Source organism: Cygnus olor, chromosome 17, assembly GCF_009769625.2.
Source record: "Cygnus olor isolate bCygOlo1 chromosome 17, bCygOlo1.pri.v2, whole genome shotgun sequence".
NCBI classification, from domain to species: domain Eukaryota; kingdom Metazoa; phylum Chordata; class Aves; order Anseriformes; family Anatidae; genus Cygnus; species Cygnus olor.
In genome coordinates, this window is record NC_049185.1 from 6,285,319 (window position 1) to 6,307,475 (window position 22,157).

Consider the following 22,157-nt stretch of genomic DNA (forward strand, 5'->3'; position numbering starts at 1 on the left):
TTGTTAGTGGGGAGAATGTTATTTCTGAGGAGTTGGAGTAAGTCTAGAAAGGGAATATAATCCTTGGAATGTGGTATCTTTTGAACGGTTTGAAGTCAACTATTCAGCCTTCCATAAAAATATCACAGTCCGTCTAAAAATTGCCTCCAATGTCTTTCATGAGTTCTGCTGTATATGTATGAAAGAGTTGAAAATGTTGTATATATTGGCATAAGAAGACAAAAGTTTTTGTTTCCTTTCTCCCAAGAAGTTTGGGTTTTCTGGCAATGGTGATACTGCTAATTATCAAATGGTAAGACTGTCTTACTCTAAGAACTGGTGCAGGAAGCTACTGTTCAATTACTACTAGAATTTTATAAACTGATGTGAAGGAATTTGATTTATGTTGTACTTGCATGTCACTGCAAGATCAGTATGAGAATCCAGATGAATAAATAGCGGGACTTATACCCATGTGGGGTTCTTTTGTGTGAATCCAGAAGAAGAGGAAAAAGAATTAATTTTAAAAATAGTTTGGTTCTGGATTTTCCTCATAGAGGTATGCTATAGAGTGCTGGCAAGGAATCTGCACTGAATAAGGCATGAATTTCTGTGTTCCTGTGTTTTATTTTTATAAAAAAAATAATTCTTGAGCATTTGTTGTGCAGTGTTGCTGGAAACACGGATTAAAATTTAAAGTACCATACATTCTCTATTAGCTTTAAACAGGAAAGCTCACTAAATGAGTGTGAAAAGTCAGAAAATCCAGGTGGTTTTGTTTCCATGTGTAAACAGTTTGCTAATTATGGTCTGAATTAGTCAATCAGTTAAAGAAGCAGGAAAGTGATTTGCTGCTTTTATATTGCCAGTCACGTGGTGTAGTGTTAGAGCGTTGTGTTGATGAGGTGCAACACACCAACACAATTTCATTTATACTTTAACTGTACCTACACACGTATGCTTTTTACTCTGGTGCCTTACGCAGTGGTGCTGCACAGTCTAGCTCCAGTTTTTAGTTAGGGTTTTTGATACTAGTGAAGATCCTTCGCATCCTACAAAACAAGAATCCTCCGTAGCTGTTGTTCTCCAATACCTGATTATTCTTCAAATAAGGTAAGATTACTTTGTTTTCTTATGAATCTTAGTTGAATGTTGGTATTTAAGGATTGCAGGCATTGCATTTACAGGAGGAAAAAAATAGATTTGGCAATGAGTTCTCTGTCAGTAAGAGTTAAATATGTGTTTGTTGGTGCACTTGTGGAATACTGGTTTAGCTGAGAAGGGGTAGGTCTCTGTGGCTCATCTCGGTCTGTGTGCCAGGTAGTTTTGCTTGTTTTGCTTTTTTTCACTACAGAAGCTGTGCTGTCGGACTCTTAAACAACCCAAGCTGAAGTACCTCTTAGTTTGGAAAAGTCTGTTGGAATACTGAGATAACTATTATCATTGGAAGCATGCTAAATACAGACTATAAAAGTCATGAGTTAATGTAGGAAATGCAGAGGTTTGTAGCTGTAAAAAATGGTGGCTTGTACTACTGCTAATGTGCTTTCCTTCTTATGTAGCTCCTAGACTTAGAGGATCTCCATTAGTATCTGTTTAATGTCATATTTTGTGCTTTGAACTGCATTACTGAGACTTCAGAATCTCATTCAAGTGTTTTTATTTACTCTGCTTACAATTCAACTCTTCAGTTCATCCTCCACAGCTGAGGACTAGAGACTTAGAGAATCTTCAGTTTCTATATTGGGTTCTGGTTTTGCTTGTTTTCCATGTGGCTTATCTGCCTAAAGATGTTGGGACTTTGGGTAAAACATGAAACACTCAGATATAGATATGAAAGTTTGGAACACTGTTTTGCTTCTTTCTCTTTACCTTTTTCCCTCTTTTATTTTCTACTGTGGCAATGTAAATTTTATAGTACCTCTTTCCAAAGCTCTATGTGCACTCTAAGATTAAGTAAAAACTACATGTTTTGGTTTCTGATGCTAGCGGAATGTAGTGCTTTCAAACAACTGGTAGGTGCTCTGCAATTTGTTGCTGGTTGTACTATTCCAAGAGCTCTGTGAGAAGGTGTGCCAATGTTACGCTTCCTTTAACAAGCTAGAAAGGCTTTGGGGGAAAAGCATTAGAGGGATCGTTATAATTGTTCTCAGTGGGAATATTTGCTGAAAGAAATCTGCTTTAAGTTCTCTGCTTTGAAAAATCTGACAAATGCTGCATTTATTTCACATAAACGTGTATATAGAACGTACCTAATTCGATGTGGAATGGCACAGAGTTGCACAGGCATGTTAATTTGGGGGTGGGGGGGGAATTGTGTTAGTGCAAACACTCTTACTCTCTTATTTCCTGAAGCTTTTTTAAAGGTTTGTCTAACTGCTCAGCATACAAACACTTGCCACATACTTTGTCTTTTCCCTCAGTATGAATGAGAACTGTTTAAAGTGCCAGAAGGGACTTACTGTGTGTTGATTCTTATTTCTGAATGTCAAGGCTAAAGATAAACCAGTATTTTTATTTCATTATGTTTGGGAATATTAATTGGTTATATTTGTTAAGTTAAACCAACTTTTTTTTTAATCGAAAGAAGGACAAAAAAAAAATGACAACCCCCTGTTCCAGTGATGCTTACACAGCAGTATTTCATGCTGTTATTTTCCTCCGATGCCTTCCACTAGTTCCCGGCTTTGTAGGCGCCCCACGGAGACACATAAGATCCTTTATACACCTTAGGGTTTGTTCTCTACATCTAAATCGAGGCGACTGCTCCGTCCTGCGTGGGAAACAGCACTTTAAATTACCTCCACAAAAACGGGTGGCGTGGACGCGAGCAGGGCGGTTGCCCCTGAGGGGGGAAGAAGGGGTCGGGCGGGTCCTAGGTCTTTCTCCTTACCCCTTTTTACAGCCCTAAAGCCTTGCGAGCGCCGCAAGAGGCTGCGGGACGCGAGCGGCCGCTAGCGAGCGCTGCTGCCCCGCTGGTGCCGGGCTCGCCGCGCCGGCCGGCTCCGGGCAAAGGCAGCGGGGGCTCGGAACTCGCACCCCCCGGCACGGCCGGGCCCGGGGGGGGCACCGGTGGTCCCCGCTGCCCGCGGGAGACTCTGCCCTCAGCCGTGCCCGGCTGGCGTGGGGGGGAAGCGTGCGGGTAGCGCAGGCTGCCAGGGGATGCTCTGGGCGGTTCTGGCTGTCCGGGGGATCCGTGGAGCGCGGCCAAGGCTGAGGTCTGTTTGCTTAAGGTAGACGTTCAGGGCAGTTAGATGTATGGTAAAAGTAGGTGCCGGTTTCCGTTTCGGTGTAGGGGAGGATGAAAGGCACGAAGGGGTCGTTAAAAGGGGGAGAAAAGAGCTCCCTGGGTGCATGCAGCAATCCCGCGGCATTTTTCCGAGATTCCGAAAGCAAAAGCTGAAGCCGGACCGCACCCCTGCCAGCCAGCCCCGCCTCCCGGCACCAGCGATGCTCTCTCCTGGAGCCAGCCCGGCCCTGTGCGGGGCCCGCCGGCAGGGCAGCCGGGGCTCATTCGCCAGGTGGACATAGGGTTTGGTTTTTTTTTTCGTCTTTTTTTTTTTTCTTCCCTCTGCGCCTCTCCCTGGCAGCGTTCTTCCAGCATCAGCCTCCCGCCGCTATTCCCTCGCACCCAGCGCGAAGCCGCTCTTCAGCGGGAGCCTTCTGCGAGCCCGGGCGGTAGCGTTTGGAGCCAGCCCCGCTACAGCCGTCCTCGGGGGGTGGCAGGAGGCTTCCCCCCCTTCCCGGCCCCCGCCAACTGGCAAAGCCCGGCTCCCCTCCTCCGCCCCGCAGCTGCCCGCCCGACAGAGCCGGCCTGAGCCCCCGGGGGGGCGCTGCCAGGCTCCCCCAGCGCTCGTGTCGCACCTGAAGGGTTCCGCTGCTGCTGGAGGGCTTCAGAGAGGGTTTCCAGCCCTGTCCGGCTGCTGGCACTGCGGGGGAGCGCCTGGTAGCGAGCTTCCAGCAGTTCCCAGCTTGTTCCAAACTGGTCTGGCGCGGTTACTGGCTTAGATGTGGAAGACTCACGGGGTTCGGGGTCATAAGTGGTGAGGCGTTCGTATAGCAGCCGCTCTACTCCGCTTGTATCTTCCCCTCCTGCTCAAAGAGGACAGATTCTTGGTTTGTGCCAGCAGCGTGTTATGCAGGGCTGCCGGGTGACTCTGTCGCCAAACGGCTGCTGCAGCGTCAAACCTGCGCGGCTTGAGCAGAAACTGGGAAGGGCAGAAGGCGAGGCTCCTCCCGAAACTGCACCCGAGGGAGCACCATCTGCTGTCTCTCTTGCAGAAATCATACTGCTGCATGTATTAGCTCTGCCCTCCCTGGGTGCGGGTGCGGAGGTGATTCCTGGCGAGCTGGGGGCAATTTTCCGTAAAGCTGCGCAGCAAAACGCGTCCGTTTGTGGTGTGCCGCGTTTGGCTCCCCATTTAAAAAAAAAAAAAAAAAAAAAGGTAGGGCGGAGAGGGCCTCTAAGTCGAGTTTCGACTTCAGTCTCTGGGGTAAAATGTTAAAATCTACCTGTCTCCTGCGTGGCCGCGGGTTTCCCTGTGAGACGGGAGGCTGTTTGCTGCATTTAGCTGAGACCTTGCTTAGAGGTCCCAGCGGTGAACCAGAACCGGGCTGGGAGCCCCTTGGGGGGGGGGGGGGGGGGGAAGGTGCCTCGGGTCGGCCCCTGGGGAGCTGCATTCACCGGATATCAGCCCCTGCAGGGCTGCTGCTGGGCAATGGGCGTGTGCTAGGGCTGGCCGGCGGGGAGACGTTTGCTCCTTAGAGTACGGATTTCCAGCTGGGAGAGTATGACTCCCAAAAGGGAAGGGGGAGTGTGACTTTGGAAGCGGTGGTCGCTGTGGAAAGGACACCCTGCTCCTGGAGAGCTGCGGTGGGGGGCGGAGAAAAACCCGACCACCCCCCGAGGCGTGAAGTTTCCCCGTGCGGCTTTTAGGGGTGGAGAACAAGTGTTCCTACCGTACCCCGGGGAGAGAGGCTTTCTAAGCCCGGTGGGGCTCGGCAGGGACCTGGAGGGGGCCGGACAGGGGGAGCTTCGTATCCCCAGCCCTTCTCTGGCCCCCCCCGGCCGCGGACCTTCCGAGGGCTGCGGGATGGGATGCTGCCCGGCGGCGCTGGGAGGGCTGGTGCTGAGCGGGGCACTGCGTTAAAGGGCGTTTTGGAACAAAAATAATGATGCAAACCGACTGTGCTCTTCCTAGGCTGCTTTTTAGCGCCCTTCTCCATAGGAAAGTTGCCCACTCTAGGTCGTCCTTGCCAGAAAAGCACGTTGACGCTAGAACGTATTTTCTTCTCTCCGGTGGTAAAACAGATACGCCCCGCTGGGTGTAGTGTTCAAGAGAGTAGGGCCAGGGAGGGATGTGCGTGGGTTTCGGGGATGTTTTGGGCAGGAATACCGGGAAGCGTGGCACTGCCTACTCTCAGCACCGCTTGGCGAACGGTCTGTCTTCCCCCCGCCCATCTTATTGCATGCCCCCGGGTTAACCAAAGCGGTTCGAGGAGAGGCTTTGGCCGGAGCTCCCCCCGCACCGCCCCTTCCCCGCCGGGACCGGATCGTTGGCTCCAGCCGCCGGTGGAGCCGAGCGCCCCTTCCCCGGCCTTGGCCGCCTTCCCCGAGGGCAGAGCCGCAGGAACCCAGCGCCGGGACCGGCTGTCAGCGGGCTCCTTTCGGGTGCCACAAGAGCAGCCCCTTTACCGCAGTCCTCCCGCGATCGGTTTGCGGGGCTCGGCGGCAGCCGGCGGGGATGCTTTGCCCCGCACCGAGCCGGCGGCTCCCCGCGAACCGCAGCCGCCCCAGGCGGCACCGGAGGGGTTGGCTGCGCCCCACCTGCACGGGGCTCCGGTGCTCCCTCGTACAGGGTACGAATGGAAAGCGGTGCGGCTCCGCTTCTCCCCGGATCGGGATTATCCCGATTTCCACCCCTACCTGCCTCATGTCCCGATTTAAAAGCGCTCCTGCTGCTTGTGTGTCTGTAGTGGTTTGGTGGGGTTTCTTGTTTGTAGTGGTTCGGTTTGTTGCTTTTAAAGCGTTCACCTTTCTGTAGGGTTAGTGGGGTGGATGTCTGTGTGTGAAGAGGGGAAGAAAGGGTCGATTTTGATCAGAGAATTTGACCAGAGATTCAAAAGGGGAATGCCAAAACTGCCCTCTGACTTGCTCAAACGCTGCTATAAATACCCTAAATGAATTGCTTGGTGTCAGGGTGTAGGGGGCTGGCAGTGAGGAATTCTTTACTGGTGCTCAGTGTCTCTAACAGCTTACAGATGAGGTGGCCTCCCCTGCTTCTCCAGGGCTGTTGAGAGATCCCCATTTCCTTCAGGTCTGGAAGTCTTTCATTTTCTGCTTTTCTCAGGGCAGAGTCTGCCTTTTTCTTTCTTTTTTTTTTTTTTTCCTCTTTAAATAATTTAGGTTGTGTTAAAGGTGTAACTGCTGTAAAGGGAAAATCAAGCAACAGAACTGCTGGTGGGTTGTGTAAAACCAGATTGTTGTCAACCCAAACCTATCCTGAAATATGATGGGGATTCACAGAGGAGGGACAAAACAGAGTTTGTCTTCTAGTGCAGTGTTTTTGTACCAAGCGTCACTCCCTATTGATTTTAACTGGGTAAACTGCTGGTAAAGAAGTAGCAGCTCCTGGCAGAGGTGTTGATTCTCAGCAGATCACTTTTTGATGGAGGTAGAGGTCTGCCATTCGGTGTAGTAGTAGCAGGGTGACTTTTAAGATAACTGGCTTATTACACCCCTGCAGACTGTTAGGCTCGAGTTTGTGCTGTGCACAACAGCTTATCGCTGTCACCTGGTCCCTGGGTGGCTGAGGAGGTTTCCAAGACCAGGTGCACCCACCTCCCAGGTGAGCGAGTAAGCAGGATTTGTACCAAGCTGGTGTTTGGTGCTGAGCGCAGGCAGCGTACCTAGTTCTGCACAACCACAAAGACAGTTTGGGGTTGCCCCCAAGGAACTTCCATTCTCAGTTAGCCACCCACCCGCCATTCTGCTCGCTCCTTATGGCAGAGATCTCTGCCCACGGAGCTGCTGGTGACAGCACGCTGAAGAGAAGAGCACGGTTTTAAAGCTGTGCTGCTTTGAGACGCTTCTTCCCATCTGTTCGCCTCTGAGCAGAGGGTGCCTTGCAAGGACACGGGGCTGCTAGATCTGGGCCTTGCCCGGGGACGCTCGCTGTTCCCAGGAAGGGCTTAGCTGGAGTCTCAGGAGTTGTGTACAGACTGAGCCAGGCTTCAGCTAATGCCATTGTCAAGCCTCCAGTTGGGGCAGTTTGGCCACCTGCTACTCCCTTTGGATGGGAACAGGATGCTTACTGGAAGGCTTATCAGGAAGGGAATATACCTTCAGGTATCCCATGTGAATGGGATTCTCAGGAGGAGTTAACAGTGAATTGTGCTTTTCTAATCAATTGCAGCCAAGAAGGCTCTCGGATTTTTTTTATTTATTTTTTTATATGCCTCCCCCTCTTGCTTAGCACTTAGTTTGTCAAGATTGCCAGACCATATCCTGTCTTCAGCCTGTGCTGGGATGAATCCTGAGGGCTGGATGTGGAACAGTAGCAGGATATGGCCCTAAAACCAGCAGCCTGTGCTTCCTGCAGGGAAGTGGCTGTCTATGGCAGCCCTTCTAGAGGGAGAGCAACACCCTCCACCGCAGCAAAGTGCAAGGCTGGCCGGCAGTTCCGGGGGGGGGGGGGGGGGTGGAACAAAATCTATTGTGTGTTGGTTTTCAGTAAATATACCGTGAGCTACCTAGTGGTATTAAGTCTAATCACAGGAATTTTCCCCCTTAAAGCTGTGGCTGGATTTATGTTGATCACTTTAAAACAAATCTCACAGATATATTTAGTAGAAGAATGTGTAAAACCCCAACCCCCAAATGGTATTATGTAACCAATACAGTATTTAAGTGCCCCCTGTGTAAACTAACTGAAAAGCCTGCTGTTTGCCTTCTTTGCCTCTGTTGTGTATTGGTCAACTGAAGCCAGGCGCTGTGTTTGCTGTTCTGATTACTATTTTAAAGGATAGATCCATAGGATCATGTTATTCAGAAAGGGAAAAAGGCTTAAACCCCACTTTCTGGGCTTAGAGAGGACTCGGGGGCTGAGAGCCCTCTCGTGGGCTGCCCGGAGCGTGGATTTCTAAGCAAGCCCATGCTATTTGAAAGCATGCACACACCAGGGATGCAGCACAATGTGCTTTGTCCCTTTATTTTGGCATGTGCAGTGCAGCCCTCCTCAGTGGCTTCTACAACAGCCACAGCGTTCAGCTGAGCTCAGCAAAGGTGAAGACGTGGTACTGTGAAGTCAAGGAGGTGGTGGAGGATAGTGGTACCCGGGTTCCCCCGCTACATCTAGAGCTGGTATCAGGTGGAAATGAGAGGTGGATTTCCTCTCGCTTTGAACCAAGAGGAGTTTGTAGGCTTTACCCCTAATTTAGCGTTATTGATCTGCCATCAGCTCTTTGCCCAGTCAACCCCTTTATTCAAGGTGCTGGATCTCAGGAGAACAGTGGTTTCCCATTATTGTTATAATCTTTTGCCAAAGAGATATCCCCCCTTCTCAGTAATGCACCAAAGTGGAAGTAATCGCTCTTTTTTCTTCTTGCATTTGTCCTTTCCTGTTTCATTCACCGATTGAAAAATGGCTAAAGAGCAGCCCCCATTTCACCTCCCCTTTTCCCTGATTGACTCAGCAGCTCCTGGGACAGAGAGAGGAAAGGGGCCTCGAGGTCACAACCTTCACAATCTTCAAAGCCCCTGCCGCTTCCAGCAGCTGTCACAGCTCTCACTGACCATATCCCCAGAAGGTCAGCAAAAAAATAAACACTGGGGCCCGACAGGTCCCCTTCTCATGCAAACTGGCCGTTTCCCTCCCCAGCTCCCATTCCATGCATAGCTTACACATAGGAGACCCCCTTGGATTTGCACAGAGCTATGCAAGAGCGAAATGCCACAGAAAATAAAAGCAGAAGGGCTTTCTGGGCAGGCAGGGTGGGAAAAAGAAAAGCGGCTTCCTGAGCTCTGCATGCCCACCCACAGGCTGCTGCAGCCATTTTGTGTGTGCACAGCCTGAAGGTGAAGCTGGGGAGGGGGCTGACTTTTCCCTTGGAGAGAGACTGCAGGGAAGGATTCGGCTTTTATATCTGCTTGTGCACGTGAGAGACGGAAGAGAGAATCCAAAAGAAATAGGAAATGAAGCATAGACTGTAAAAGCCTTTTCATCAGGATTAGATTGCAACCCTTGTCTAGAGCCGGTCTGCTTTCTGCACTCACCTTCCTCTGCAAAAAGTCATGATGAAGCAGAAACAGTGCCAGGGAGAAGCGTGGGTTCAAAAGGCCAGAGTGGAAAGGTCCTTTGCTAAAGGAAATACCCCTCCCCGGCCCTCTTTTATAGAAGGATCCATTTCGCCATGGCCACTAATAATCACGGGGCTATTTCCTGGCCTTCCCAGCTGCAGAGCACCGTTCTGTTCTCCCTTACTGCAGCCCCTTCCCCTCCCGCCCCACCGCCGAGCCCAGCACAAGGGCTTGCCTCCCGCCTGCTTTTCGGGCTCCACAGGGCAGGAAGACCCCCAGTCCAATTAGAGCCTTTAGCCTCTCCCCACAAAGCGCAAGCCTGGCTGGCCCTGCAAAAACCCGTCGCGGGGGCTCTGCCTCTGTGCGCTGCCGCTGGGGAGGCCGGTGACCTGCAAGAAACCCCCCCGAGGAAGAAAAGGCAGCGACAGGGACATGGGAAGTCACTTTATTTGTGCGGGGCTGCTCACCTCACCCTGCCCCTGCACCCAGCTCCCCACGGCCGCGGGTCATGATCCCAGCTCCCCCCGGCCCCCCGTAAGACAGCTCTTGGGTGGGGGGCCCAGCCCTGCTCGCTGTCACCGGCTCGGCCCCGGCTCTTGCTGCTCCCCGGCGCACTGACGCCCTTTCATTATTGCACTGCTCGCTGCGACCGTGACAGTAGTGCAACAGGGAAAGAGGGGCAGCCCGCCCGGTGGTCCCAGTGCTGGCCTGGCTGCTGGGCTGGGGGCACGGAGGGAGAGCCCGGGCTTAGGGGTGTGTGTGGGGGGATTTCCTGGCTTTCTGCCCGAGCTGGCTGCCGCCACCGCCACTGGAGCGATGCTGGGTGGGTGTGTAAGGGGGTGAAGCCCCAAGCAGTGAGTGCAGCCCCGGCAGCACCCTGAGCCCAGCTGCGCTGCAGCAGCCCCATGCTGCCCGGGGAGAAGCTTGTGAAGCGCCGCAGAGGCAGCGGCTGCTCCGCCGAGCCCCGCTCTGGCCCCAGAGTCCCCTCCCACCACCCCTTTCCCTGGGCCCCAGAGGTCCCGAAAGGGACTGCGGGGACCACCTGAAATGGAAGGCAGGGCCACCCACTCGGCCATCCCGGCTGCTGTCAGCCCCCAGCTGATCCCTCACAAAGCGGAGAGATTTAACGTCCCCGTCCCTTGCTCCTTTCCCACGTACCTCCGGGAACGGCTCTAGGCAAGGGCCGGGGGCCGTGCCCAGCCCCACTCCACCACCCGACCCCGCTGCGAGCCGTGGGCCCGGCTGTGCTCACCGGGCAGAGGCGAGAGCTTTGCTGCAGGGAGGTCACCGGGAGCAGAGCCTCGGCCCCTTTGTGTGGCGCCCTGCTTTGCACAGCGCTGGTTTTCGGGCTGGGATCAGGCGCGGAAACAGCAAGTGTGGCTATGTATCTCCTCCCATCCCTCGGTGGGTGTTTACATCGTGATGTAAAATAGGCACCCTTCAAACCTCTCGGGACTCGTGCTATTTAAAATGGAGACACGATGGGTTTCTCCAGTTTCAGTCACCGCTTGAGCTTTTTAAACACAAGGCTATTTTGAATCCTGTGCGATAGCATCGAAAATACGCCCATTACTCACAACCTGAGTCACCACAATAGCACGATTATTTGTCACAAGTAACGTCTCCGCACCATTACTTGCCTATCTAACAAGGCTCGGTATTTCACAACTTTCCCCTTAACTCGATGGGCACATAGGATTAGTTTTTCCTGCTGTGGCTGTCTTCTCTCCGTGAAGAATACCCCCAAAAGAAAAGACCCTATAAGCAATATTGCACTACTACCCTGAGCACAAAAGCAGAGGCAATATTGATAGGGTCTCATCCTTAAGGTTAGGAAGCTGGACAATGTGTCTTGCGGCAGGTGACTGGAGGGAGCTTCATTCCATGCCTGCAAATGGGGAAGGGGTAAAAAGTTAGAAAGCAGCGCACTGCCCTGTGGATTGCAGCACCCTATGCTCCCGGGAGGCTGGGGTGCAGGAGCAGTAAACCTCTGGCCCTGCAGAATCGGTGCAGGGACACTGTCCCTTCCTCCCAGGACGTACGTAACACCAGTGTGGATTTTACCCAGGTTTCTGTACCTCTGTCCTCAGTTCTCACCTTCTTCTTGCGTGTAAATTTCTCCTTTATTAATAAACTCAGTCAATTAGCTGTCTGAGCTGTTAGAGGCTGTGAAGCACTATTTATTTGGTTAATTGATAGTTGTATTTTGAACCTCTTAGTAATAGGCATCAAGCCCTCGGAGAACTTCCTTTCCAGGGCTGTCCTACTTGGAGAGCCCAGTGTTTTAAAATATCCCTCCCTTCATTGGAAATCACGGGATTAAGTACACCAAAAATTAGAAAGCGAAACAGGATCTCCAGGGCTGGCTCTCCAGCGCTGACTTCACGTTAACGCGCACAGATTAGACACTCTTTGGAGACGCACGCGTGCTGTGCCCTAGCTAGTTTTGTTTAGCTTTTTCTCCTCCTGCCCCCTCCCTGGCACTTTTTCTGTCCTAGGCTGGAAGGCACGATCTTCAGCTGGGGCTGAGCGCACCAGCGGCCACAGAAAGGAATCCCAGGGAGGGGCTGAGGCACCTCTAGCTTTGGGGCTGCTTTGCCAGCAAGGCTCTTCCTCTGCAATTCGGCTCCCAGTAAACCTGCCCCAGTGCTTTTGTCATGTAGGGACACTTGAGAGTCCAGAGGAAGGTGAAGGAAACTTCATTCCCAGGCCATCCCAAACCAGCTCATGATTTTGACACTTTAAGCTTCTCCTTCCTCAGCCTGCTTTCCAGTGGATTAAATAGGAGTGTAATGGAGAGACAATCCCCTAATTCATGGATTCCTGGCTAATTTATGCATACCACATTGATCTGGTCTTTGCCATTAGAGATCCCTGGCGTTTGGCATGCTGGTGTGAGGCAGCCCTGCATCCCCTTTGATGTTGCCTGACTTGCCCAAAGCAGCTGAAAACCAAGGACATGCCAAAGAAAAGAGAACTGGGGAAGCTCCATTAATTGTTTGTTTTTCTAATGGACTGATAAACAAAATCTCCAGTCTGCCCCAATCCCTCCCTATCCCCATCCTTTGTGATGCTTGTTGGAAGCAAACAGGAATCTTTCTTCCATATTATTTATTTGTATTAACCTTTGCTCACACTAATTAAAAGGCCATGTTCACAGAGATTGCTGTAAGCAGCTCAGAATGAGTTTTTATCAAACTTTGGTGTTCTTGTTACCTTGGCAAAACCTCATGTTTAACCCTGCCACTCTGCTTCTCAGCAATCCCTACAACCTAGACATCCAGTTGGACTGAGAACAAAAAAAGATGCAGCTAGGCTCTGCCTTACCTTTCCATCTACTCCCGTCCAGTCTCTATTTTGCTTATGTTTACCATGTGTTTTCCACTCTTCAGCCTCGATGTTATTTCAAACAAGACTTATGCTGAACACACACAATTTAACTTCTCCAGTGGCCCAAAGACAAGCCCACTGGTGAGTGTACAGTTGAAACGTACAATTCACACATCGAGTGATGTTGCTAGTGCATCAGTAGTGGTGGGGGGAAAGCACGACTTGACAATTTCTACACAACTTAAGAATTTCAGTAGTTGCAGAAGCTACAACTGGCAGGAAGGAGTAAGGGATGTAATTAGAGACGTCAGCCACGAGTTAAAGTCCAAGCAAAGGTAATTAAAATACTATGCCTTTATGTTTCTGGATCTGCACTAAGAGCCTAGATGTGTCTCAAGAATTTCCTTATCTCCAAGTGGTGCACTGGCACAGGACTCCCCACACTTCCCCCGCCCCCCCACACCTTTTTTTCTTTTTTAACAAGACAGGAAAAATAAAGGCGGCTTCAAATACCCAATAGTATTTCCCCAGTTTGCAAACAATATGTGCAAAGCCAGGGTCAATCTACGTCCTATAGCAGGGAGACTTCTCTGGAATGTATATGGGGGTTATTTTAAAATAAACGTTTAAACACGAGATTATGAAATGCATGCTATTTATACTCCAGGAGGCTCAGCATCTCTAGATATGTTTAGAAACCTCTCTCGCCTTTAATCACTGTTATAGAAACTAAATGGAAATGTCACCCAGACTAGTATGGAAATAATGCTTTACATGTTGCTCAATAATCAAAGCTTTTTTTTTTTTTTGGCAGTGTTGGGGGGGAATCTCTAACAGTAGTGGAGTCATTGCTGTATGTTTAAGCCCCCCTTTTCTGACGTTAGCAGAAAGCGTCGGTGAGACTGAAGTATCCCAATGATGAAGCTTGGGGGGTAAATATAAAGTAGTGAGCAGCCTCTCTGGAGCTCAGAGGCCTCCTGCTCCATGTGAGATCAAACCTCATCCTCCTTGGTTTAGTTTAGGGAGCCATTTCCCCTTCCCTTCATTGCTGTTTGTTTGTTTGTTTTCCCTTGTGGTTAAAGGTGCCACTTCAGGCAAGAGTGTTTTTTAAACGTTCATCTTGGTTGCAACCTCACAAAACGTGGCAGGACAACAAAGCTTCAGTCCAGCCTCGTTTCCCTGGTCACAGCCATTTCGCTAGCCTGGGGAAAGGAGACCATTTAAAAGCCATCTTTGCAATTAAATACATTATATAGTCCACAATATATTTTCTGCAGCAAAATTGACACTATTACCAAAGGTCAGAGCAAACACTTTGGAAACAGCTGTAGGCTGAGGGTTGATTTAGAGTTTTCCAACCTCTTTAGTAATTTTATCATTGTTTTAAAACTGGGAAGTGTTGCCTTTTTAATTCTCTCTCTCCTTTTTTTTTTTTTTTTTTTGAAAGAGAAAATTCTTAGCATTCCAGTCCTGGCTCCTTAAGTCTATCTTGCAAGTTACTACAAATCCGTCCAGAGAAAAAGGAGATTCTTGCTTCCATGCAAGAGTCAACCTGTCCAGGTGTGAGCCTGGAGAGGCCATGCTGGCAGCCCTCCCCGCAAACACTGCCTTCCCGAGCCCGTTTCACCCACCAGGCTGGGGGCCTCTGTCACCCACAGCCACTTATCAATACGTCCCCCCTCCCTCCGCCTGCAATCAGGAGGGATAACACACCAGAATGTCCCGCCGTTTGATTCTTGCTTATAATATTTAGTTTGTGGGTTTCAATAACCCTTTTCTCAGCAGCAACATTTCCTCGGCTGGCAGAAGCCAGATCTGCGTCAGTGAGCTCCATTAAAAGGAATGACAGAGCTCCTTAAACAGCCTAGACTTTGTAACCCCACAATACGGCTTTTCTGCGTGGTGTTTACCAGTGCTCTGCTGTCTGATGGAAAAAAAAAAAAAGACTTGTGGTACTGAACTCAGGAGCAAAATAGGGCTAAATCCTATCACCTGGGGAGGGCCGGGCCCGCTCCTGGTCCTGTGCGTACAGCGGGGCAAGCGGGGCATCTCGGCAGTAGCCTCAACTGGTGGAGACGTGTGTGTGGGGCTGACCTTGGAGCCTGCCACCCCATCGGGAGCCCCACACAGCCCGGGGCAGCCCGAGCTGCCCTCACCGCTTCGCCCAGGGCTGTGATCCCCCCAAGGCCCCGGCTCTGCGGCTGGGCCCCGGGGTGCCGCAGGAGGGGAGCGGGCACCTCCTGGCCTCCCCCCGGTCTCCGCACCACCCAACAGCAGCGAGAGCGGGAGCGACCTTAACAGGGCTCGAGCACTAAATGCAATGACTCAAAAAGTCCCCCTGAAAAAAAAAAAAAAAATCCCTCTGAAAACTTAAACCATCTGATTTCACTTTCCGCTCCAATTGGTTGTGTAGCCAGGGCGCAGGTCTGGCCTCCTCCACCACACTAATACCCTATGTGTGCTGCCTCCACAGAGGAGGGGTTCTTTTAACAAGTTTATGCAACAACAGGATGGAGGCTCTGCCGGAGCCCTTCCCCCCGCAGCCCGACCTGATTCCCCGCATTCCTCCCGCGCCCTCCCCCTCCGACCCAACTGGAGACAAACTCTGGCATCTCCACACACATGCAAATGGTTTCCCTTGCACAAATACAGACTCCTGAAGGGGCCTTTGCTTCCGAATCCCCCCGCATTTTTTTTTTTTTTGCTTTCCTCCAGTGCTTTTTTTTTTTTGTGCTGTTACATTCCTCAGCCAGGCAGGGTTAAAAAAAAAAAAAAAAAAGAAAGAGAGCGAGTGGGGAAGGAAGGGCTTGGAATGTGTAACCTCCATCCCAGGCCCAGATCTGCAGGGGACCCCAGTCCTCACCCCCCGCGCCCCCAGGGCTGCCTTTGGCAGCCTGAGCTCGGTGGAGGGCCCGCAGTGGCTCCAATGGCCACGAGCAGGCCTCGGATGGTGGCCCCTGGCCCTTGGCGAGTGGGACACAGTCCTTGTCACCACCCAGGCCTTCCCCTGCATCACACGCCTCGAATCCCCACTGCCCAGGGGAGGTTTCCAAGTGGCGCTACCATCTGATTTGTAAGGACAGAACTTTCCACCGACAAACAGCTCCGCATGCATTCCCCCCAGGACCTTTGCGCCGCCAAACAAGGCGGGCTCGTGCCTCGGAGAGGCCATCTTACAGCCCGGCCTCAGCCCCACCGAGGCCGTTGCTGCCACTTGCTCCCACTGCCCGGTGGGCTCCATGCTGCCCGCAGCAGGGTGCCTCTGGCCGGGCACCGCTCCTCCCTCCCGGCCTCCTCGGAGGGAGGCAGCGAAGGGCCCCTCGTGCATCCCCTCTGGTCACTCTTCTGCTCCTGGTGATGGTGGGGGAATGATGTCCCCCCCCCACCAGCAGGGTCTTTGCAGATCTCGCTCTCTCCTACTTTTTAATTAAACAGAAATTAGGAGGGGAAGGCGCCTCAGCTAACCAGGCCTCCCTGTTCCTTAACACACGCAAAAATGGCAACCAGGCTGCAACGCGCAGAGATGGAGGAAAAGAAAAGCTCCAGAGAGAGGGAGCCATGCAGGCTCGGGTTACCTCCTCTGAGGCTTGGGCACTGCACCGCAGCCGCCACCGGCCCCGAGCCTCTGCTTCGGAGGCTTAGCCTTCTCCTCGGGGTGTGAAAGGGAGGCAGGCTTCAGCTCCTCACCCCACCGGGGACCGAAAAGGTGCCTTTTGTTTGCTTGCTTGTTCATTGAGGAATGGAGGGTGTTATTGAGGTTTAGCTTCCCCTTGTCCCTCTAAAATGGGATCCCCCCCCGCCCCAGGATGTGGTCCTCCATTTTCTGCTTCCCCATGGCTCGCTCGCTAGCATACCCTGGCCTGGGGTACACAATGCAATCTGAAAATGCTCCTTTACCTAGATTTGATTTCCAATATGACGGCTCTCCCCACCCCCACCCTTTGCTCCCAAGGTAACAGCTCAAGGCTTCAGGAAAAAAAAAAAAAAGAGAGAGAGAGAGAAAGGTCCCATCCCCCAGCCCTCTAAACCCCTTTCTTAGCAGCTGCAAGTGAAAATACCACATCTGCCTCCAACCACACCACGAGTGACAGTCACCAACAGATTGTTATTTAAAGATCAATTCTGAATGCAATATTACGGTTCCTAGGCCTGCATCATCCCTGCGTCTCTCAGACCCGCTCCACGCTTGCTATTGAGAACTGCAGAGAAAGATTGTCTTTCAAAATCTATTGATTATTATTTACGCGCCTTCTATTCTTTTTTTTTTGTTTAATGAAAATGAAGGTATCAATATTGCTTTAGTCTTAACAGTAATTCCTCTAAAAGTGAAATACGATGGAACTTGGAAAATACATCAATAGAAAGCAAAAATTAAATTGCCTGTGAATACACGTGTATACATTAAAGTCACTGAATTCTATACACAATAACAACATCCTGAGGTTCCTAAGACTAATTTTTAAAGCAGAAGCAAGAAAATATTCAGACTTGGTCAGGTTATTTTTAAAGGTGGTGATTGCTCTAAAGGAGGACAAGAGGGCTTTAAAATGTGAATAGGCCAGCGTTTTATTTTACAACTTGGACACACAAACCCACGCTAGTGGCAGAAAGGGCAATCCATTTTGTACACTGAAGCAGTCAAAATGGGGAACAAAACCCAAGGAATTTCCATACAGACCACTCAAACTAAACACAAAATAAACAAACAAACATGAGGGCAGGGATTTTTTAGGCAATTTCTACACGATCTTGACATCTTAACGCTCGCTCGAGCCTTTGTGGCAGGGCGGAGAGGAGAAATCAGAGTAGGGGGATGGTTGCCTGCTAAAATGCATTAAATAACTACAGAATCCCATAATGTCAGGGGATGGGTGTGCAACAGTAACTGATCATAAGGATGTATTAGGACTGGAACCAAATGCTTTGACAATATTATTGCACTGCTTTATTTGTGCAGACAGTAGTGCAACATTGTCAGAGCCAGCGATACCAGCAGCCACTGTCACGTTCTGCACAGCTGCCCTGCATCCTTTTGTAAGGGACTGTTACATTACAGCGTTAACCACAATAACGTTTTTATGTTTAGCCCCAATAAAACTCTGCATGACAAAGTTTATTTGCAATCGTAATTAGACAAGGTAAAAAAAAAAAAAACAACAAAAAGTTAGTTAAAAAATGAGAGGGAGAGAGAAAGAAAGAGAGAGAGAGAGAGAGAGAGAGAGAAAGAGCACTGTTAGTATGGCTTGTTAAACAAACCATTCAGGCTTTTGCTACATGCCCAGTATATCTAGGCACGGTACGTTATGAAGGTTTTATACAATCAAATATTTTGCTATAGTAATGGAGAATAAAAAAGAACAAGGGGCTTAATTCAGCATTCCCAAACTTATGTGTTTCCATAAAAACTAAATTGGTCAGTCAATGAATCTGAACTACACGATTTAAATAAATCACAGAAAGTGGCAGCCCCTTCCTGTGCCTTCAGAAGTTTTCTTAATTGTGCTGTGTGTTTTCTAGTGGTTGACCAGTACAGACCAAAAAGCCTGATGTGCATGTGTGTACATATAGACTGATATAACTACACAGTGCTTTGATTTGCTGTGGAGGAAAACGTTACAGAAATGATGGGACTTGTATACAAAAATACGTAGTGTCTGTGCTTCAATCTCAAGCGTATCTCTGTGTCACCACTCAAAAATCACAGCATAAACACAACAGATTCATAGAATCAAATCAACAGCATTAAATCCCTGCAGACATCGGTAGAGACCACCTTAAACATACAGGGAAGAGTTTCTAAGGGGGAAAAACTATGAAGAAATCACTATAAAATTTCATTGTAGATATTGCATGGAAGTGTGTAGAAATTTAATAATGAATTACTCACGGGATATTGGTAAACAAAGCAGGTAACGTGATGCCTTGAGAGCTCCCAGAAATGTTTAGAGCTTGTTTTAAATGGGATGTGTTTAAACTATTCCAGCCCTTTCATATATAAGGACAAATAAAATCTATAACCCAAGATCTCTCTCCTTATTTAAAACCACTCCCACATGTATAAAACCTTATTTCACACACGTGCATAAATACACTGGAGGAGGCATCTATTTTAGGGTTGTTTGCCCACTCTGAAGAGGGTGGGCTGCTAAAGGGGGTCATGTTTCTGCCAGCCAATGCCCTTTTAATATTGCACTGCTCATCATAATTGCCAGTAGTACAACAGAAAAAGGGCTCTGGACAACAGCATACTTCAGAGACTTTCCAATATAAGTGATAAATCAGTTAGAAACTTCTCCAAGTGATGGCCTTCTGTGCATGATTTACTCTAAAACAGATTTGTTACATTCAAAAAAAAGGAGTTTCTTCGACAACCACATTGATTCAATGTTATTCTTTAAAGTCAGATTTTAATATTTCACAACTGCATCTTAAAATTAACTTCAGCAAGAATTTAGAAAAGGTTGTTTTAGGGACTTTTTTTTTCCATGATAAATGTACTGCATTAGAGCATGTGAAAGCAAAGACCAGAATTGGATTGTCCTCCTTGCATTTCAGGACCCAGCACGTTACAAAAGTAGGTGTGTAATGAATTAGATTAAACATTATCCCAAAGACACAATGCAGGAGAAGTTCATATTCTTTCTATTGCTTTCATCTGAATCATCTGCTAAAATATTTGGTATTTATTATATACATGCCTGCTAGTAGTTTAAATTGCTTCTATTTATTTTTAAGTGCTGAGGAAGTTTTGCTATTTTTTGCAAGCATCTAAACAAGCTTTCAAAACAACTGCCAGCCAGGAGGGGAGAGACCTTTAAAAGTCATCTGTTTGCATCGTGAAATTGAATTCTTTTCTTTCTTTTTTTCAGAAAGAGTATAGGGGTAGTAAGGAGAAAACATCAGTTAATCATTACAAATCAGGCATTCCAAATAATTTTAGCAATAAGTAACATTTAAAAGTCAACTTGTTAGTTTTTAGGTTTCAAACTGTTTACCATTTGTTTCTTTAAACAATTTCAAACTTAAAGCTGGAAAACATAACTACTTGTTAAATAAGAATCACTGGAGAAATTACAAAATACTTTGATTTCAAGCTTCAAACAATGCAAAGAAATTCTAGGCAAAGAAATCCAAACTTGAAAACAATTTTCCATAAACTGTACAGACGAGTAAGAATCGTACCAAATCCTACAATGAATTAAACTGATTCGAGTCTGGGGGAGTTTGGGCTGAGTGAGAAAATGCACTAAATGAATTCTGGTTGTCAAATTTATAGAGTAGTATTAACAAAAAGCCAGTTGATTTGGAAGTGTCCCAACCAATTAGAATCTTAAACTGTATCGTTGTTATTTGCTGATTTAATTTTATTTTTTTCTCCTTTTTTTTGGACAAGAATTTCTCCCTAACCCAGAAACCTAGGCTAGTTTGGAGATGTTTAAAAGAGGAAAGAAAGAGAGAAGGGGGTGGGGGAAGAAAAGAGAGAGAGAGAAAGAGAGAGAGAGCCAGAAGAAAGAATGTGCTTTAAACTTCGGGAAGTTTTTTTTTTTTTTTTTAAATTCCCGAGCCCCAGTTTGTGTTCGAGGGTACGAGCCTTCCTTACACAACTCGAAGACCACACACTGGAGGGAAACGGAGTGGAATTGGGGCAAAGTGCAAGAATGCCAAAGAAACACTTTGGGCTGCGCACCCTGGTTTATTGCAAAAACTCTGGACTATTTAAGCAAAGCATTACTTTTACGAGATTTAAATATTAAGCCAATATAAATACTGCTGGAGATAGCATGTGACTTAGTGCCTCGCTCTTTGGGGGTTTTAAGAGACACAAAAAGAGCAGTGGGGGGGAGATCGGGACCTCTTAGGGAAAAGAGAGCTACGCCTTGTGTGCAGGGAGAGCAGCGTGGCTCTGCCGGGAGCAGCGCTAACCGAGCCGTGCCGAGCCGAGCCGAGCCGCACAAAGCTCGCCGCGGGGCCGGCTCGGCTGCGGCGAACGGAGCGCGAGGCGCGGGACCGCGCTCGGTTTCTCCGAAGCTTTTTGCATAGGTGAAGGGACCGAGGGGAGGGGGAGGAAAAGGGAAAGAAGAGGCGCAGCCGGCTCGCCCCTAGCCAGAGCGTTTTCAGCCGAGCCCGCCCGCAGCCGCCTCCCGCGCATCCCCGCCTCTCCCCTCCGCACCGGGCCCCCGGCCGCCCCCGCCGCTCCCCCGCCCCGCCGCCGCCTTCCGCGGCCCCCGCCGGGGCACCGGCAGCAACTTCGCCGCCGGAGCCGTTCCGGAGGGAAGGAGGCAGGGATGGATGGAGGCAAGGACGGATGGAGACAGAGAAGGAGGGCAGGACGGGCTCGCCCGCCCCACGGGGAAAGCGCTCCGGGAGAGCGGGGCTCCGGGATGCCGCGGTGCCCCCGCCTCGCCCCGCTCCCCGCCCGGGGGGGCCGCCCCCGCCGCTGCCCCGAGCCCCGCGGGGCCCCCACGGGCACGGCAGCAGCGGGGCCGCTCCCCGCCGGCCCCCCGCTCCCCTCCAGGGCCCTCCCTCTCCCGCCGTTTCCTCCCCGTCCCCCCAGGCTGCGACCCCCGGGGAGGCTACGGCGGAGCCCCGGAGCCCCCCGGCTGCGGCGAGCCGGGCTCCGCGGGGCGGGGAGGCGAAACTTCCCAAAAGAGGCGCAGAAGCGGGGACGGGACGGGACGGGACCGGCCCCGCGCTGCCCCCCAGGACCCCCCGGGTCCTCCCCCGATCCCCCCCAGGCCCCCGGCCCCGCGCCGGACGGGCTCGGGCGCCGCTCCCCGAGCGCCGGCGCTCGGGGCAAAGCCCTCCGGTACGAACCTCATGGCCTCCCCGCTCCGGCCTCCATCTTTGACTAGTTGACATTCAGCTCCTGCCTGACCAAGTCCTCATTAGCATACCGCCCCGCCATTGGCCAAACCCTGCGCTAGTCTCTGCCACCGCCTCGCCCATTGGCCGCCGGGGAGGATATTTAAAAATATTAGCCCGCCGCCCATTGGCCCGCCGCGGCCGACGTCACGGGCTGCTCTTTATTTTAACAATGAATGCACAAACACATTCTTCCATTCACAAATTTTTTTTTTTCAGTAGTTTGCCCGCCTTTTCTCCAACTACATTTTCATTGATTTTTTTGTTTCAACTGAGGGGGTCCCGGTTGTAAACAGATAAATCAAAGGCGAGCAGAGGGGGGACCTGAGCAAATATTATTTTCTCCCTCTTTCTCTCTTTTGTTCGGTGCTGCTGGTGTTGGGGGAACAAACCCGAGCCCCAGCGGTCCCTTATCTGAGAGGTGTGGTCGGTGTTTCTCTGCTCTGCCCGAGAGATTGCAGCTATTCCGTGCATATTGCCTTCTCTAAGCTCGACCCGAGTAGAAAAGCAAGCCCTGCCTTGGCAAAACAAATCGCCGAGCTGGGCAAAGCAGAAGAGGCAGCGCTGCTCGAGCCGGGGCACCCCGCGTGTGCGAGCCCCGGGCCCGGCTCCCCCGGGTCCGCTCGGTGCCGGAGCCGCGCTCGGTACGGGCCGGGCAGGGCTGGGCTCCGCTGGGCAGGCACCGAGA

At 50.4% G+C, this 22,157-nt stretch overlaps 1 protein-coding gene and 1 long non-coding RNA gene across 2 annotated transcripts in view; one reads left to right on the forward strand and one right to left on the reverse strand.

Annotated features, from left to right (window-relative positions):
• Nucleotides 1-213: 213 nt before the first annotated feature.
• Nucleotides 214-22,157, forward strand: part of TOP3B (DNA topoisomerase III beta) — an 83,653-nt gene continuing 61,709 nt past the window's right edge. Inside the window, exon 1 of the mRNA XM_040576904.1 lies at nucleotides 214-1,092. The gene's annotated coding sequence lies outside the window, so the exon portion shown is untranslated. The remainder of the gene's footprint in view (nucleotides 1,093-22,157) is intronic.
• On the reverse strand, nucleotides 228-21,493 carry LOC121079517. Its single transcript, XR_005825050.1, has 3 exons — nucleotides 21,422-21,493; nucleotides 3,844-4,071; nucleotides 228-2,752 (listed from the first exon to the last, which is right to left on the reverse strand). It is a non-coding gene; the product is annotated as an uncharacterized LOC121079517 (long non-coding RNA).